Consider the following 18,393-nt stretch of genomic DNA (forward strand, 5'->3'; position numbering starts at 1 on the left):
CTTGTAAACAATGACTGATCTGTGCATATTTCTCTCCAGATTCAGAAAAGATTAATTTTTTTTTACCGGAGGAAGCATTATTATGGATTATAGATTCATATTTTGGACAGAATCAATGGTTTGAAGTTAAAGGGGTCATCGGATGCCGCTCCCACGAAAGTTGATTGACATGAGCGTCTTACCTCAGATCAGCTGTAACAGCTAAATCTTTGCGATCGCCTTTCTAATAATGTGCTAGTTAGCAAGTTTAGCGGCTAAATGTGGGTAAAGTAAACAGGCTCGTCACTCCACAGAGAGAAGAGAGGGGCGGGGGGAGGAGAGCTCATTAACATTTAAAGCAGCCTCGACCAGAACGGGATGATTATTGCAGAGCTGATTTTGGCAAGGTAAAAAGGGTGTTTTTTACACAACCATTGAGAATTTTTAACCAAAGTATATTATAAACTTTTCATTAAGACCCTAAAGAATCATATCAACTTGTGGAAAATGGGCATCCGACGACCCCTTTAAAGCGCCGTAATGACGGATTTGTTTCTTATAAGCACATAGCTTTTCACGTCACAAAATGTTAATTGATGGACTGAAGTGGTGTGGATTATTGTGATGTTTTTATCAGCTGTTTGGACTCTCATTCTGACGGCACCCATTCACTGAAGTGCAAGTGATGCAATGCTAAATTTCTCCAAATATGTTCGAATGAAATTCATCCACATCATGGACAGCCTGTGGATGAGTACATTTTCATTTTTGAATGAACAGACCAATATAATTCAACTTTTTAGCACAGAATTTTAAAAATATATTAATTTGTGTGTATATTAATTTATCTTTTTATTGCAATTTAATTTAATTTTTTTAAACCAACATTAAAATTTATTTAATTTTTTATTTAAATGCCATGAAGTATCTTTTTAATGACACATCATGCTTTTGTTAATCAATTTTTTAAAAAAAAATTGTTGTCAGCTGTTATTTTCATAAGAAATTCTGATGAATTTCTAGCGATGAGCACCATTTAGACCTGCGAGCAGCCACAAAAAAAAACAAAAAAAAAAAAACGCCATACTCTGCAACCACCCACAATGCCCTTGCACACGTAAACACCGCTCACAGTTTATTCAGAAAATGTAAAACTCCCGTACAGCATGTTACATATGTAAAGCTGTGAGAACGTACCTCATTCCTGTCTTTCAAAGCCTTGTCTGCTTTGCATATCTGAACACAAACACAGACAAACATTCTCCCTCATTTACCATCAACTTCCTCCAAACCTTTCTGGGTCAACAGACTCTGTTTATGATACTTTCAAAGGAGGCCTTGTGAATTTCAATGGAATTTGATCTGAGAGCATGCATACATCTCCTCACATGGCTTTATTAGATTTACTTACTGTTTGACAACACACTCTCACAATTTATTCCCGACAGCACTTGCAAATCGTACAAAGATGCGTGCCAGACAGAGCAGGCCTAAACTGCGTTGCAGAAGTGCACCTAATTAAGGTCTCGTTGTGAGGACCGGTTTGATTTACTGCAGGATCTAGAAACTAAAAGCATTCGGTTCCTATGCGTGAGAGAGAAAGAGAGAGGTATGGAAAAGTAGACAGGTGTAACTTCCTGTTTTCAGTGGTTGAGCTGAGTTCATAACTCAAAACATAATTTAGATGAGCTTTCAAAGAGGATTAGATAAGATGCAGTTTATATTCCCCACCGCATAGCAATCGGTGGGGATTGCATAAACATGTTTCTCCTGAACATTAAGAGTCAGTGAATCATCAGCTAATGGAAAGTTCTGAGAGACATTTCAATTATGGATTGCTGGAAGCTTCCGTCAGGTTTTTTTGTTTATCGTACACGGGTCATTTGGGATGCTAGAGTCGCTGGCCCTCTTGTGTAGTTGTAGTCTTGAAGAGGCCATATGCTAATATCTGAATACTATTAACATATATTTGTGTACATTGACATTGAAAACAACAAACTGCACCGGACATGGTACTTTCATAAAACTCGTCATACTTTCAGTATGTGTGTTTTGTTTTTAACCTCCGTAGTCATTTAATGACATTAAACAAGGTGAAGGATGGAAGTAAACGTCTACATTTCCTGTCAAGCTACATGTAGGTAAGATCAAGTTTTTAATATTTCACATTTCAGACAAAATGGTCATTTAAAGTGCTTTACACAGCCACAGTCATTTAGAAAAAAAATGCAATGAAACTCCCATTACTTTAGCGTTAGATACACAAAAAGGCAGCTGTTTTGTAATTAGTGCCATTAGTTATGTTTAAAAAGCTAATGTTTGACATAAGCATAACCTAACAGGAAAAATGACTTATATGCAACAAACTTCTGTACTGTGTATTCCTTACAGCATGACAGAAATTCATGCTAAAGAGAAAAAAATAAAGATTTCTTCTTAATTTGTAAACAAATGTCTGCATAAATGTTAAGATATATATTTATATATTTATTTACATATTTATTTATTTCACAATTAAATATTTTAAATTATTTTAACCATTTATTTATTTATTTATTTCACAATTAAATACATTCATTGTGTGTTTTAAATAAGCTTAACCATTTATTTATTTAATTTATTTATTTATTTATTCATGACATGAATTAAAAAGGGCAAAAAAATACAATCATTATATGTAAGAACTGAGAAAATTAAATGAGCTTAATCATTCAGTGTTGTTATTTATGTATTTATTGCACAATGGTAAAAAAAAAAAAAAAAAAAAAAAACAAGCAAGAGGACTGTTAATATACATTAAAATTTTCCTGGTTATTGCCTGATAGATTGAACATTTAAAAAAATAAATAAATGGCAAAAGAAAATACAATTAATACATATAAAATTTGAGAACATTAAATGCTTGAACATTTAACCTTGCTGTCAAAGTTATTGTAAGAAATAATCATCAAACAGATTATTTATTTATTTATTTATTTATTTATTGCATGATTTGAAACTGGCAAAAAAATACAATTATTTTATGCAAGAATTGAGAAAATTAAATGAGCTTAACCATTTAACGTTATTTATTTATTTATTGCACAATGTTAAAAAATAAACAACAAAACTAGCAAGGGTACTGTTAATATACAATAAAAATTGTCTGGTTATTGACTGATTGATCGATTGATTGATTGAACAATTTTAAAAAATTAAACAAATGGCAAAAGAAAATACAATTAATACATGTAAAACATTTAACATTTAACCTAGCTGCCAAAGTTACTGTAAGAAACAATCTTTAAACATAATATTTATTTATTTAGTGTGCATGTGTGTTGCAACAACTAAAATCCAACACTTGGCCTAAAACTAGCATGCTTCTGCCAAATCTGCAACCCTCTGCAATAATCATTTAAAATGAAAGAAAGAAATATTTAAAACCAAATTACAGAAAAAATATATTGTGTCATAACCCAAACTGCAGTGTTGCACAAGTTCACAAGCCTCATATAATATAGATGCAACAAAACAGCTCATACAATATTTAGCTTGACCTCGTGAGACAGACGATCAACAGTTTGTGAAGGTTAAGCACCTCCATTCACTGCTCCTTGGCTGAAAAAGAGCATTTCAGAGACTATTTTGTACCCTATTTGTGGAAAGTGCAAGAGAAAGAAACAAAGAAGCTCTACCCCCATGCATGCAAGCTGATTCACAACTTTCCATTACAGTTGTGTCAAATCATTCTGTCTCCCTGTCGGCTCTAAATGGATCTCAGCTCGGTCTGTGTGTGTCTCACGGACCATTGTGTTGCCGTGTTCGTGGAACTGAAGGGAACAGAACAAGCAGTCTGTCATTTACTCATGACTCATCGAGGTTGATGCCTCCGCTACATCGGCTCCCGAGGATGCACAGCAAGCAAACCAGGCAATCAATCATATTTTAATACAAAACAGCCCCATTTTCGACGAGACACATCGCTATCAGAGAGAGGACCTAATTAGATAGGTGCAGAAACAGCATAATCCTGCAGAGAACGATCATTACCAACACGGCGAAAAGCGTTAACCCAATGATGGATGGCGGCTGATATTCGAGCTGTTCCGAGAGTAATTGCTACAACGCCAGCGGAGCAGACGCGTAGCAAAGTGCGCCAACTAGAAAGAAAGTCATTACGATATACTTTTTAGAGAAGTTGTTGAATATCCTCGGGTTAAACACGACTAAATCTGTACTGACAATACTTTCTGTGCTTCGCTTCTGAAATTAGGTTGCATCAATATCGGGCTTGTAAATCCTGTTTAGCATACCGGTGGCAGGTTTTGCATACGGGTTGCATTACTGTCGCCTTACTGAATGGTATTACCGTGATTGACCGTGAGGTAGGGGAACAAAAGGGTGACCCGCACACCGAGCTGGAGTTTGTGGTTATCGTTTCTCTTTATCTGCACGTACGGGCATCAGCGATTAGTATGAGCAATGTCATCCATCCAACACTGGGCAAAAACGAGTCAGTGCATGGTAGGGTTAGTATAGTGAAAGGAATAGTTCACCCGAAAATGCTGAAAATTAGCTGAAAATCCAAAAAAAGCTCTTTGGAACAGAAATTTAGAATTACTTCACTAATGAAGTGAATGGGTGCCGTGAGAATGAGAGTTCAAATATCTGACAAAAACATCACAAGAAACCACAAATAAGAAGTTAATGCATCATTAAGACAACTTAACTTCAAACCATTGCTTTTGGTTAAAATATGACCCCTCCATCCATAATACTGCTTCCTGAATAAGTCGTCTCGTCTGAATCAGGAGTGAAATACGCACACATCAAGCATGGTTTATGAACAAAAACGGTCCAAAACAGCTGTAAACATATATGTTGGTGGATTTTGATGTGAGAGAACAAGAGAAGATGGACTTTTTCACTGGAGGAAGAGTTATTATGGATTATTATGGACCCATTCACTGCAGTGGATCCATTGGTGAGCAAGTGATGCTACATTTCTCCAAATCTCAAAACTCATCTATATACTGGATGGTCTGAGGATGAGTAAATTTTCAAACCTACTCTTTAACTAAAACTAAAATCAAAACTAAAATCATTAAATAATAATAATAATAATAATAATAATAAAATAAATCCAAAAATCAAAAAAAGCTCTTTGGAACAGAAATTTAGCATTACATCACTAATGAAGTGAATGGGTGCCGTGAGAATAAGAGTTCAAATATCTGACAAAAACATCACAAGAAACCACAAATAAGAAGTTAATGCATCATTAAGACATTTTAATTTCAAACCATTGCTTTTGGTTAAAATATGACTCCTCTATCCATAATATTGCTTTCTGAATAAGTCGTCTCGTCTGAATCAGGAGTGAAATATGCACAGATCAAGCATGGTTTATGAACAAAAACTGTCCAAAACAGTTGTAAACATTTATGTTGGTGGAGTTTGATGTGAGAGAACAAGAGAAGATGAACTTTTTCACTGGAGGAAGAGTTATTATGGATTATAGACTTTTAGATATTTTGGCTAGAAGCAATGGTTTAAAGTTAAAATCATGATGAATTTGGCGCAGATTTTTGTTTCGTAGGATGTCAACTGATGGACTGGAGTCGTATGGATTACTTGTGGATTACTGTGATGTTTTTATCAGCTCTTTGGACTTTCATTCTGACGGCACCCATTCACTGCAGTGGATCCATTTTTGAGCAAGTGATGCAATGCTACATTTCTCCAAATCTAAAAAATTCATCTACATACTGGATGGTCTGAGGATGAGTACGTTTTCAGCAAATATTAATTTTGGGAGGAACTTTTTCTTTAACTAAAACTAAAATCAAAACGAAAATCATAAAATAATAATAATAATAATAATAATAATAATAAAATAAAATAAATTAAAAAAACATTTTTTTAACTTAAAATAAAATAAAGATTAACTAGAGTTATATTAACTGAAGAGACATTTAAAAAATACAAAAACACACAACAAATAAATTAAAATAAATTACAAAACACATTTTGTACTCTAAATAAAATAAATAATAACTGGAGTAAAATAAAATATTTAAAAATATTTTCAATTTAGTTTAACTTAATGTACTAAAATAACTAAAACTAAAACTTAGAGATTAATAAAACTATATAGACATTTAAAAAAAAAAATACAAGACCATACAACAAATAAATTAAAATAAATAAAAATACACTTTTTTTTACTCAAAATAAATATTAACTGGAGTAAAATAAAATACTGAAAAATATTTTCAATTTAGTTTAACTTAATGTACTAAAAGAACTAAAACTAAAACTTAAAAATTAATAAAAACTATATAGATATTTAAAAAATACAAAAGCACACAACAAATAAATTAAAATAAGTAAATAAATAAAACACTTTTTTACTCTAAATAAAATAAACATTAACTCGTTGAAATATAAAATATTAACTGGAGTAAAATAAAATATTTAAAAATATTTTCAATTTAATTTAACTTAATGTACTAAAATAACTAAAACGAAAACTTTAAAAAAACTATATAGACATTTAAAAAATACAAAAGCACACAACAAATAAATTTAAATAAATTACAAAACATTTTTTACTCTAAATAAAATAATAACTGGAGTAAAATAAAATATTAAAAATATTTTCAATTTAGTTTAACTTAATGTACTAAAATTACTAAAACTTAAAAATAATAAAAACTATACAGACATTTAAAAATACAAAAGCACACAAGAAATAAGTTAAAATAAATTAAAAAACACTTTGTAATTTGAAATAAAATAAATATTAATTGGAGTAAAATAAAATATTTAAAAATAATTTCTTAATTTAGACATTTAAAAAAAAAAACACAACAAAACCAAATAACTAAAACTAAACTAAAAACAACAAAAAACGAACTAAAATGAATATATATATATATAAAAAAAAAAACACAAAAAAACTATATTAATAAACACTAATGATACTAAAATAACACTGGTGCACGGTCTCTATAGGGATATGTAAACCTGGTTGAAGTGCGTGCATGTGTGTGTGTGTGTATGAGCCGTCACATAAGGGAATGGACATCACAGCGGAAGGACACACACACATATGCCGTGACAGATTGTTGCCATGGAAGCATCGCTGCCCCTTAGATCATTTTCAGCCTCTCAGTCAAAAACAGACGGGAGAGGAAGAGGTAGTAAAAGCAGGAAGAGCCCTCGGCTGACAGCGCCCAGCTGTGCTCATTAATGTACGAGCGACGCTTCTGAAGAGCGCGTCCAGGTATCGTTTAACTCGATTTCACATCATAGACGTCCCCGTAGGGAAGACGAAACACAAATGAGGTCTCTTTAAAGGAACCATTGACCCGAAAATGAAATTTCTGCCATTATTTATTCACCCTCATGTCATTCCAAACCTGTTATTGCTTTTTAATGTCTAAAAACACAATGCTGTTCTTTTCTAAACAATGACCATTTATTGTGAAGCATAAAAGTATCATAGTCCATACGACTTATGCACTATATTACTATATTTTTGAAGTCATTTGATACAGCAACAGTCTGAAATTTGCAGCATGCAGGTTTGTAACAACATGAGGATAAGCAAATAATAAAATTCTTATTTTATTGCATTATTATTTTGCTTTTATTTTTAATTTTTAATTTTATTATTATTTTTTATAAGTTATTTTAAACTATAAAAATAAGACAACATGCTATATGTGGATTGTAGAATTTGCGTTATTGTATTTTATTTTATTTTATACTATAACAAATAAGACAAAATGCATTATGTCGATTGTAAAATTTGTTTTATTTTATTATAATTTATTTTATACTATTAAAAACAACACTAAATGTTATATGTCGATTGTAGAATTTGTTTTATTTTATTATATTTTATTTTATACTATAACAATAAGACAAAATGCTATATGTGGATTGTAGAATTTGTTTTATTTTATTCTATTTTATTCTATACTATTAAAAATAAGACAAAATGGTGTATGTGGACTGTAGAATTTGCTTTATTGTATTTTATACTATAACAAATAAGACAATATGCTATATGTCGATTGTAGAATTGGTTTTATTTTATTATATTTTATTTTATACTATTATAAATAAGACAATGTTATATGTCGATTGTAGAATTGGTTTTATTTTATTTTATACTATGAAAAATATGACAGTGCTATATGTGGATTGTAAAAATTATTTTATTTTATTATATTTTATTTTATACTATTAAAAATAAGACAAAATGTTATATGTCGATTGTAGAATTTGTTTTATTTTATTATATTTTATTTTATACTATAAAAATAAGACAAAATGCCATATGTGGATTTTAAAATTTGTTTTATTTTATTATATTTTATTTTGTACTATTAAAAATAAGACAAAATGTTAGATGTCGATTGTAGAATTTGTTTTATTTTATTTTATACTATAAAACATAAGACAAAATGATATGTGTGGATTGTAGAAATCATTTTACTTTATTTTATACTATTAAAATGAGACAAAATGCCATATGTAGATTGTAGAATTTGTTTTATTTTATTATAATGTATTTTTTACTGTAAAAATAAGACAAACATTCCTTTTATAAATTTTACTGTATATCAACAAATTATTTGTTCTACATTTACATTTTAAGTTTTTACATTTTTTTTTTCAATTTAATGTACATTTTTGTCAATATGATTTTTTTCAGAGATAAATTAATACTTTTATTCAACAAGGATAAATTGATAAAAAGTGACAGTACAGACATTTATAATGAAAATTTATAATAATTAAAATAAAATTACAAAACATGAATATGAAGCAGCACAACTGTTTTTAACATTTACAATAATAAATGCTTCTTGAGCAGCAAATCAGCATATTAGAATTGATTTCTAAGGAATCATGTGATTGAAGACTGAAGTAATGATGCTAAAAATTCAGCTTTGCATGTCAGGAATATATTATATTTTAAAATATTTTCAGATACAAAATAGTTCATTTAAATGATAATATTATTACTGATTTTACAGTATTTTTCGATCAAATAAATTAAGCTTTTGTAAAACTCTCACCAACCCTAAACTTTGGAATGTAGTGTATATATTCATAGTTATCACAGTTGAACCCATGACCTTAGTGTTGCTAGCTAACATCCACACTAATTAAATCTCCTAATGAATTTATGAGAAACATCCAAACACACTTAAGTGCAGCATAACATGAGAACTCTATTAAGTCTCATGAGCTACAAAAGAGCCATCTGGGAGCCTGTTCTCATAAACACACGCAAAGATGCCCATCTTAGTGCATTGTATTTGCACCTATCTGCATGACTGAAATGACTGAGCTGACTTACTCAGAAATGTAAAGGAAATCAAGAAATCTGTAGGTTTCAGAGCTGTTGACACAACTACAGGTATCAGTATGACTCAGCCAGTATGCTGCAGATGTGGTCGAGAGCAGACTTCAAACGGACTAGAAAATGCTTCTCTCCACAGCAGCACAGATGAGGTAAACAGTCTCAGCTGGGGTTACTGATGCCTAATTGACTTCGGTACATCTGCGATTCCATTTGCTTGGTTAAGCGTTCATAAGCAGTTTGATGGCATTAGTGAAGTTCACCAACGTTGAGGGACGATCGACTGTTCTTTATGCAACTGCTGTAACTGCGTAAGCGGCACAGCTGTTGCATGCAGAAATAAAAACGAATATGAAAAGTGGTACAAATGCATTCCTGATCAGATTATCTTAATCCTTGTATGCAAGTGACTTTGATTTATTTACCCGCTAACGCAGGCATCTCAGACTGAGGCTGTAGCCAATGACATTAAATGGCTTTTGCAGTAAGAAACAGATTATGTCATTTAGCTTGTGTCAATATTTATTCTGCCACAGGAATAATAATATCTTAATTGCATTTTTTAAATAACGTGCGTTAAATGGCAAATCAGTTCACAGCTATTGATTAGCAAGCTCTTAATTGCTTGGGAAGTGCAGGACCTCTGGAAGTGAGCATTTGAAAACTGTCATCATTGCTCATGGGAATAGAAAAATGCACGGAGAAATGCGTGCATGCATAGAAATTCATAAGATGACGTCAATACAACGCTAATTGACTGAGAGCAGCACAACATCACATACAGGACCAAATTCTTTACTGGTGAATAAACTGAGATATGACGTCAAAGACAAGGAAAAATAAATGAACAGGGAAAAAATAGTCCATTTCATGCTTTTAAGACCCTTAAAAAATAAGTAAAAATTGTGTTTTTTAAAAATCGTTCACTGGTGAAGTATCTAATATTATATAATGAAAGATGGTGGTGTAAATGCATGTGGCAAAATAAATTTGTCAAAATACATTCCAAAAGTTTTTTTTTTTTTTTTTTTTTTTAAGAAAAACATTTTCAGAACATTTTGGGTACTAAAAACTGCTTTTTAATAAGCTATATAAAATATGCTTTTTGGTGAAGTTACAGTATTCACCAACAGGGGCTAAACTATTATCCAACTAAACCTTAAATCCTTGTCTGTAAATAGCAAAAAGAAATTAAAACAATAACTTAATTAAAGTAGCAAATACTATAAAGTATAATAATAATATGAGTATAACTTATTAAATAAACTATTAAATATAAAAAAAGAAGACAAAATTCTATATGTGGATTGTAGAATTAATTTTATTTTTTTTTAATCTTATTTTAAATTAAAAAAAAAAGAAGACAATGCTTTAACTTTTTTTTTACTATAAAAAAGACAAATTTCTATATGTGGATTACAGAATTTATTTTATTTTATTTTATTTATTATTTTATTTTTTACCATAAAAACCTGACAAAAGGATATACGTGTACTGTAAAATTTGTTTTATTTTATACTGTAAAAAAGACAAAATTATATAAAATTATATTTTATCAAAATTCTATTTTTATTTTATTTTATTATTTAATTGCATAATGCTATATGTGGATTGTAGAATTTATTATTTTGTTTTATTATTATTATTATTATTATTATTATTATTTACCATTTAAAAAAATGCTGTATGTGGATTGTTGAATTTGCTTTATTGCATTTTATTCATTTTTTTATTTTATTTTTTGCCATAAAACCTGACAAAATGCTATGTGTATTGTAGAATTTGTTTTATTTTATACTGTAAAAAAGAAGACAAAATGCTATATATGGATTGTACAGTTCATTTTATTTTATTTTATTTTATTTTATACTATAAAAAAGACAAAATTCTATATGTGGAATTTATTTCATTTTATTTTAATTTTTACTATAACAATAAGACAAAATTCTGTATGTGGATCGCAGATGTTTTATTTTATCTAATTATTTAAATGTATTTTATTTTTTACTATAAAAAGAAGACAACATGCTATTTGTGGATTGTAGAATTTATTATTTTATTTTATTTTTTACCATAAAAAAAAGTTGAAAAAAGGCTATATGTGCATTGTAGAATTTATTTTATTTTATTATTTTATTTTAATTTTTTGCTATAAAAATAAGACAGAATGCTATATGTGGATTGTAGAATTTATTTTATTTTATTATTATTATTTTTTTTTTTTTGCTATAAAAATAAGACAGAAGCTATATGTGGATTATAGAATTTATTTTATTTTGTTATTTTATTTTATTTTATTTTATTTTATTTTTTGCTATAAAAATAAGACAGAATGCTATATGTGGATAATAGAATTTATTTTATTGTGGTCACATCAGTTCCAAATTGTGTTTAGAAAAATTTTATTTTATTTTATTTTATTTTATTTTAATGCTAATGCAAAATATAGATGTTAGATATAGTTATCTAAAATGAAAGTAAAATATAGTTCACGGCTTTAGGTTTAATACTTGTCTTGTTAACATGTGCAACAAAAAAAAGCACATCTCAGGTAGTTCCCTTTCATGAGGAAATACCAGTGCTGTAAAACAAAACCTGGTGTTACGAAATCTCGCCCCATACAGTTTCTGTTTACAACGCTAAAATATGAACATAGAGCTGAAACAATGGAGCCTCCAGCTCGTAAATGTCCAGCAATTTGTGGTTATGTAAGACAAGCAGACTGAAAGCGCCGGCCCGGAGGCCAGTGTTTGCATTTCCTGTAATCTGAGTATCCGTCCACTCAAGCATGATGTAAATGGATGCCAGTCTTTACTGTGGCCAGCCTTGGCAGCGTTGCCACCCGCTATACGCCCTGCAGAGACGGTATGTTCCACCAGGTGAATACGAGTGTGTTTTATTGCATTCTTCTGGTGCTACGCATTTAGAGCACATAGGAATGATTCGATAGCATAGGACGCTCTGAGAATAATGCAGGTATGGAGGTAAAGCAGGGCCGCTCACTGCTGTGTGGAAGATTGTCTTTCATTGCATCATACTGTTTGGAGGACAGAGCTACAATGTCATCAAGATATGGCTGCAAGCCAAGAAACAAAGCTCCCCTAAATATCTATCTAGGTTGCCTGATGTGCCGCCACCACTACCTGTTTAAAAGGACGCCATTGTTTTACCATAATTAGGTGCATCAAATCATCTCTAAGGACTGGGGGGAAGTTAATAAAATGTTCCCACTTTGGCAAACAGTGATGTTATGATCTGTACACAAAGAAAAGCTTTAAAACACAAGCTGAAAAAAAGAAAATAAACGGGCAATATTAACTTTCATCCTGTCTTGACGTAAAATCAAGATGGTATCTTTAACAATAAATGCACCGAAAACACTTTAAATGTTCTCAGAAGTCCAGATACAATGGTTTAAATAAAAGGTCTTTTTAAGACTGAATTGAGAATGCATTATAAATCTACAGTTCAACTCCTGAATACAGTTGCAGTAAAACTGATTTGAATTTTTATCTTGACAATTTTTTTTTTGTGTACCATATATAAATATAAATTTAATGTATACATATTTAAATTTAATTTCACTTATTTATTTATTGTACTTTTATGTATTTTTGTTCATTTTAATACACACACACAATTTTTATTTATTTATTTGTTTACTTTTTATTTTTTGTATTTTTGTGTACCATCTATAGTTTGATTTTTATACACAGATGACAAGAAATAAATATATTAGAAATATAAACAAGAAATATATTATTCTAGAATAAAATGTACATAAAATATACAAAATTGTTTTGTTTATTTATTTTTTATTTATTTAATTTCATTTATTTTTTGTTCATACACACACACACATATATAATTTCCTTTCCAAAATCATTTGTTTGAAATTTTATAGACAGACAAAAAAGAAATATATTGTTCTAGAATGAAATATACATAAAATACATATATATATTTTTTAATTTATTTAATGTTTAGTTGTTTAATTGTTTTTTTTATTTATTAAAAAAAAAAAAAAAAAAAAAATTATATATATATATATATATATATATATATATATATATTTTTTTTTTTTTTTTTTTTTTTAAATAATCATATATACTGGTTGAAGAAACTAATTTCTTAGAATACATGACCTGCACTGAAATGCTTCAATTTCAATAAACTTCTTGCGCTGTCATTCCAGTTTACATTTCAGTTCAACTTCCAGTTAGGTATGACCAATTCAATTTTAACTCACACTCATGAACAGAAAACCGATTCCTAAATTCTAAATTCTGCACACCCCTGTCTGCAAAACGCTCAGACTGCATGTCACAGTCTTCCAGCACTGCTGTGGATGACAGGCATGGCTGTGCCAGGAACCCGCTGTGGCACGCTGCTGATGTGTTTCCTGTATGGCACTGGCCTCTGGACACAGAGATGGCTTTCTCATTTTGTCCTTGACTAGAGATTATGGGGAAACAAGTGCCAGGCCGCAGCATGAAACGCCTAGCAGAGCAACAAAGACAACAAAGACACTGCAGGAGACATTTGGAGAAACCATGTCAATACTGCAAGAGCATGAGCATGTGTGATCTCTCAAAACATATAAGATGAGTATAAATGTGCCAAAAAGATCTCCTCCGACCAGCTATTTTCAGTATTTCTGCAGCCACACTGCAAGATATTTTCAGCATACGTTTTATGGACCACGCTATCAATTACAGCACACAGCAACAGAGTGCATAAACAAACACAACACATGTTTACAGTAAAACACTTATAATGGCTACGTTTACAGCACAGCAAATAAACAATTTAAATATGCAGCTTTGGAAAGCACAAACAAACCACATCAAACATGTTAGCATGAAACTGATGATAGAATCACTTACCATTCAAAGGTAAATCCAGTCTTTTAGCTAAGTTACTTGTTACCTGTATGGCTAGCAGGAAGGGACATGAAAGGCAATTCAGCTCATTGAAGCAGGCCTAATGTTTACATGAAACAGACTCCGCCCACAGGAAGTTCATCTCCTTAGAAAAGTGCTTTAGGAAACTGCAGAGCTCATTTAGATGCTTTAACAATATTATGACCTTCACGTTTATGTTTTTAAACCCTTTGACCTGCCGAGCAGCTAGGAGTAAGCTAAATAAATTTAGTGTAAACAGGTTTTTTATTCATCCACAGATGTTACAACTCAATTTGCCACTGATTCTGTGATGAAAATGATAGTTGTGAAAACTGTAAACGCATAAAAATAAAATAAAAATATTATAATAATTTTTAGATTTTTATTTGTGATAAATCTTCATAAATTGTTTTAATTAAGATATGGTAATCATAATGGTATTCAAAGATAATGGTAATCATATAAACATATAAAAATAAACAAAAAATATTATAATTATTTTTAGACTTTTATTAGTAATAAATTTCCATAAATAGTTTTACTTAAGATATGGTAATCATAATGGTAATTAAAGGTAATGGTAATCATAATAATTTCATTTATTTATTTATTTATTTCTCATACACACAATTTTATATATATATATATATATATATATACATATATATATATATATATATATATATATGCCAAGGAGTTGTTAGGGTGTTCTGGGTTATTACTAGGGTGTTGCTATGTGGTTGCTAGGGTACTTGGGGTGGTTGCTAGGGCAGTTGCTAAGGTACACGTGGTGGTTAGGGTGTTCTGGGTAATTACTAGGGCATTGCTAGGGTGTTGCTATGTGGTTGCTAGGGTACTTGGGGTGGTTGCTAGGGCAGTTGCTAAGGTACACGTGGTGGTTACTATGGTTTTATATTGCGGTTGCTAGGATACGTGGGGTGGTTGCTAGGGTACTTGAAGTGTTTGCAATGTGGTTGCTAGGGTACCCAGGGGGGTTGCTAGGGTGTTGCTATGTGGTTGCTAGGGTACTCAGCATGGTAGCTAGGCTGGTTGCTTGGGTACCCAGGGTGTTTGCTAGGGCCATTGCTAGGGTACTCAGGGTAGTTGCTAGGGTGTTTCTATGCAGTTGCTAAGGTACTTGGGGTGGTGCTAGGCAGTTGCTAGTTGCCACAGATCGTTACTATGAAGTTTTTTAGAGTTCTTAGCCTGATTTAGCACTTAGCTAATCACTATTAGCATGTAGCTATTCACTGCTAGCATGTGTAGCATGTTGGGAGTCCTATTTGCTAGCATGAGTCAAAAGAACCAACTCCCATGTTTATACGTTATTCTGATGTAGAGATAAATGGTTGCTAGGGTACTCTATTTGGTCGCTATGGCAGCTGCTAATGATGATACTCCAAAAGCTGCTGCCAGTATGAATGATATAAACCAACCCCCATGTCTCCCTCATGACATTCAGGTTTGAAGATATGCCTCATTGGGTTTGGGTTGCTAGGATGCTCAGTAGTGGTTACTAGGGCATGGCTTGAAAGTGGTAAGGTAATTAATGATGGCTATTTGCTGTCCCGAGTCATAAGAGCCCAACCCCATTTCTCTACGACAGATATTCATCTGGTCCATTTATAATGGCAGTCTATGGGATCGGTTGCTAGGGTGGTCTAAATGGTTGCTAGGGCATGGCTAGACTGTTTCCACTGTGACAATTCTACTCTCCAGTCTGAGTCAAAGAGGCCACTCACTTGTCTCTATAATGTTCTGATTCCCTTTTTCAATGGAAGTCTATGGGCTGGTTGCTAGGGTGCTGTAACTGGTTGCTAGGTCGTGGCTAGGAAGTTGAAATGTCACCATTTATTGGCTGCTTGCTAGACTGAGTGAAATGAGCCCACCATGAAGTCTGAAAAAAGTAAGTAGAATTAAAATAAAATAATTTTATATAACTGAAAATTTTGTTTAATATAAATATTGTATGTTTTAAGTTTTATTGAGACAGAACTTGTATTAAAATATTAATAACTAATATTAAAACCAATAATATAATAACATTGTTTTTTATTTTATTTATTTATTTATTTATTTTTGCATAATTTGTGGGAAAATGTATTCTATGTAAGTTATTTTCAAACAGTAAATATTGAAATTTAGTTTAAAGTTTATGATTATTCATAATTTAAAAACAAACAAAACAATAAAATCTACATAAAAGTCAACTGAAAAGTACCAAAAATGATGAAGACACAGAAAAATGCTATATAACAAAAAAAAAGTTGAAATCTGTTACTTGAATACAAAAACCAGGGACATAAAAGTGCCTGTATTTGTCTGCGGTAATTGACAGCAGGCCACACATGTTGCAAATAGCCATTAAGTTGAAAATAACTTATTTTTCCTTGAAATTGGATGGTTTTGATTATTTTGTTGAACTCCTAAGTTGTAAAACATAAAGACAACATCCAAGTATGATGTAATAGTTTAGTCTGTACCAGTCTGACCACACTGAGATCATAATGAAATAGTAGCTCTCGACGGGGTTCGTTCCTCTTAAATCCACTGCACACTGTGATCTGCAAGACAAAATGCTTTTTTGTCATTTTAGTTGATGAGTCGCTGTCAGTACACATTTGCACTGACACTTTTCTAAGGGTAGTGCACCCAAACATTTAATTTTGTGATTCTGCATATAGTATTATTTTTAAAGAATGGCTATGCAGCTCTTACAGTACATCTCTCCTACACCTACTATTGCTTTAAAGAGGTCTTCTTGCATTATCTGACTATCTAGATTTTTTAATTATCCCAGCTGCACCCTAAAGGGATCTTGGGTTCATTGCTTAAATAATCTCCACATGTCCCAACTTGATTCATATGCTCCAAATAGCCTCTCTTCTGTGAGATATCGACGGAAGATTGCTTGTTGCATTGCTGTAAATAACAATTAGAGACATTTGTGCTTACACAACCGGATTGCTGTCATGCTGTGCGCTTGCATCTGAGCGCTAAACCTAATGCAGCCGATGGGGATTCCTATTTGGACGTGTGATATAGGTCACCGGCAAAGCCGTGTGAAGCACCAGCCACTCAATATGGTTTCGGTACGTGTCGTTTTGTCCATGACCCAGTTGCAGATCGAAGGAACACAGTGTTCCCCTATCGCTCCAGTTGCTATGGTAACACGGCGGGAGAGAGACGCAGGCCGTGGACATCATTTATGCTGCCAGGCAGGGATGTGAGCAAGAGGAAAGTGACAGAGGAATAGAGACGGCGAACACGCAGAGATCAATACATCTACATGGGAGTAGATTTATGAAATCCCAAGAGGGGAATCCAGAACTCCCATTCATAAAAAAAAAAGAGAAAGGGAAAACCACAGTCGCACATGCCAATTAGTGTTCCAACCAAAAGAGACTTTTCTGCCAGTGGAGAGAAGTAAAAGCAGCCATACATATAAATTAAGGCTTTTCCAGTCATCTGAATGGGGCAGAGTAGTTAGGACCGAGATCCAAGCACCAGGATCGCTAAGCGCTTAACCCTGTAAAGCCTGACATATGAAATAATAGTCAGAAAAACCACATGTAAATGACCCAAATGACCAAAAATATGCAATTTGGTGCAGTTGCAGATATTTACATGGCCAAAAATTAAGCTGAAATTCTCATAACTTGTAAATCAATGAGATCTTCATAACAGTATAACAGACTGCTTAGATAAAATGCATATAAATATCAGTTGTCAGTGTATATTTCCCAATAATATGTCTTAGCTAGATGTTTAAATGTTTAGTTTTATGATTAAAGTATTGTAGTTTTTACAGGCAAAACATATAATGCAATGCAACTCAATGATGATTGAGAGATGAACAAATAAACATTCCTCAAAAGCCTGATGGATTATATACGATACATTTTAACATGATTTTTCTACAAATACGACATGTATTAGATTGTGTGCAAGAGGTTTTTCAGCAAAGCCTTGATCATGTCGATAATTTAGAGGCATTAGAAATTTCTGTGTCAAGTAGTTACACCATTGAACTTTAGATCTTAAGGGCAAATTTCAATGTAGGTTTGTACCCCACTTTGGGTAGGGAGCAAATACTTGGAGAAACTTGAGGAAGTATTCATGTACGAATACGTGAAACCTAATGTA

The sequence above is a fragment of the Labeo rohita genome, chromosome 20 (genome assembly GCF_022985175.1).
Source record: "Labeo rohita strain BAU-BD-2019 chromosome 20, IGBB_LRoh.1.0, whole genome shotgun sequence".
In the NCBI taxonomy this organism is placed as follows: Eukaryota; Metazoa; Chordata; class Actinopteri; order Cypriniformes; family Cyprinidae; genus Labeo; species Labeo rohita.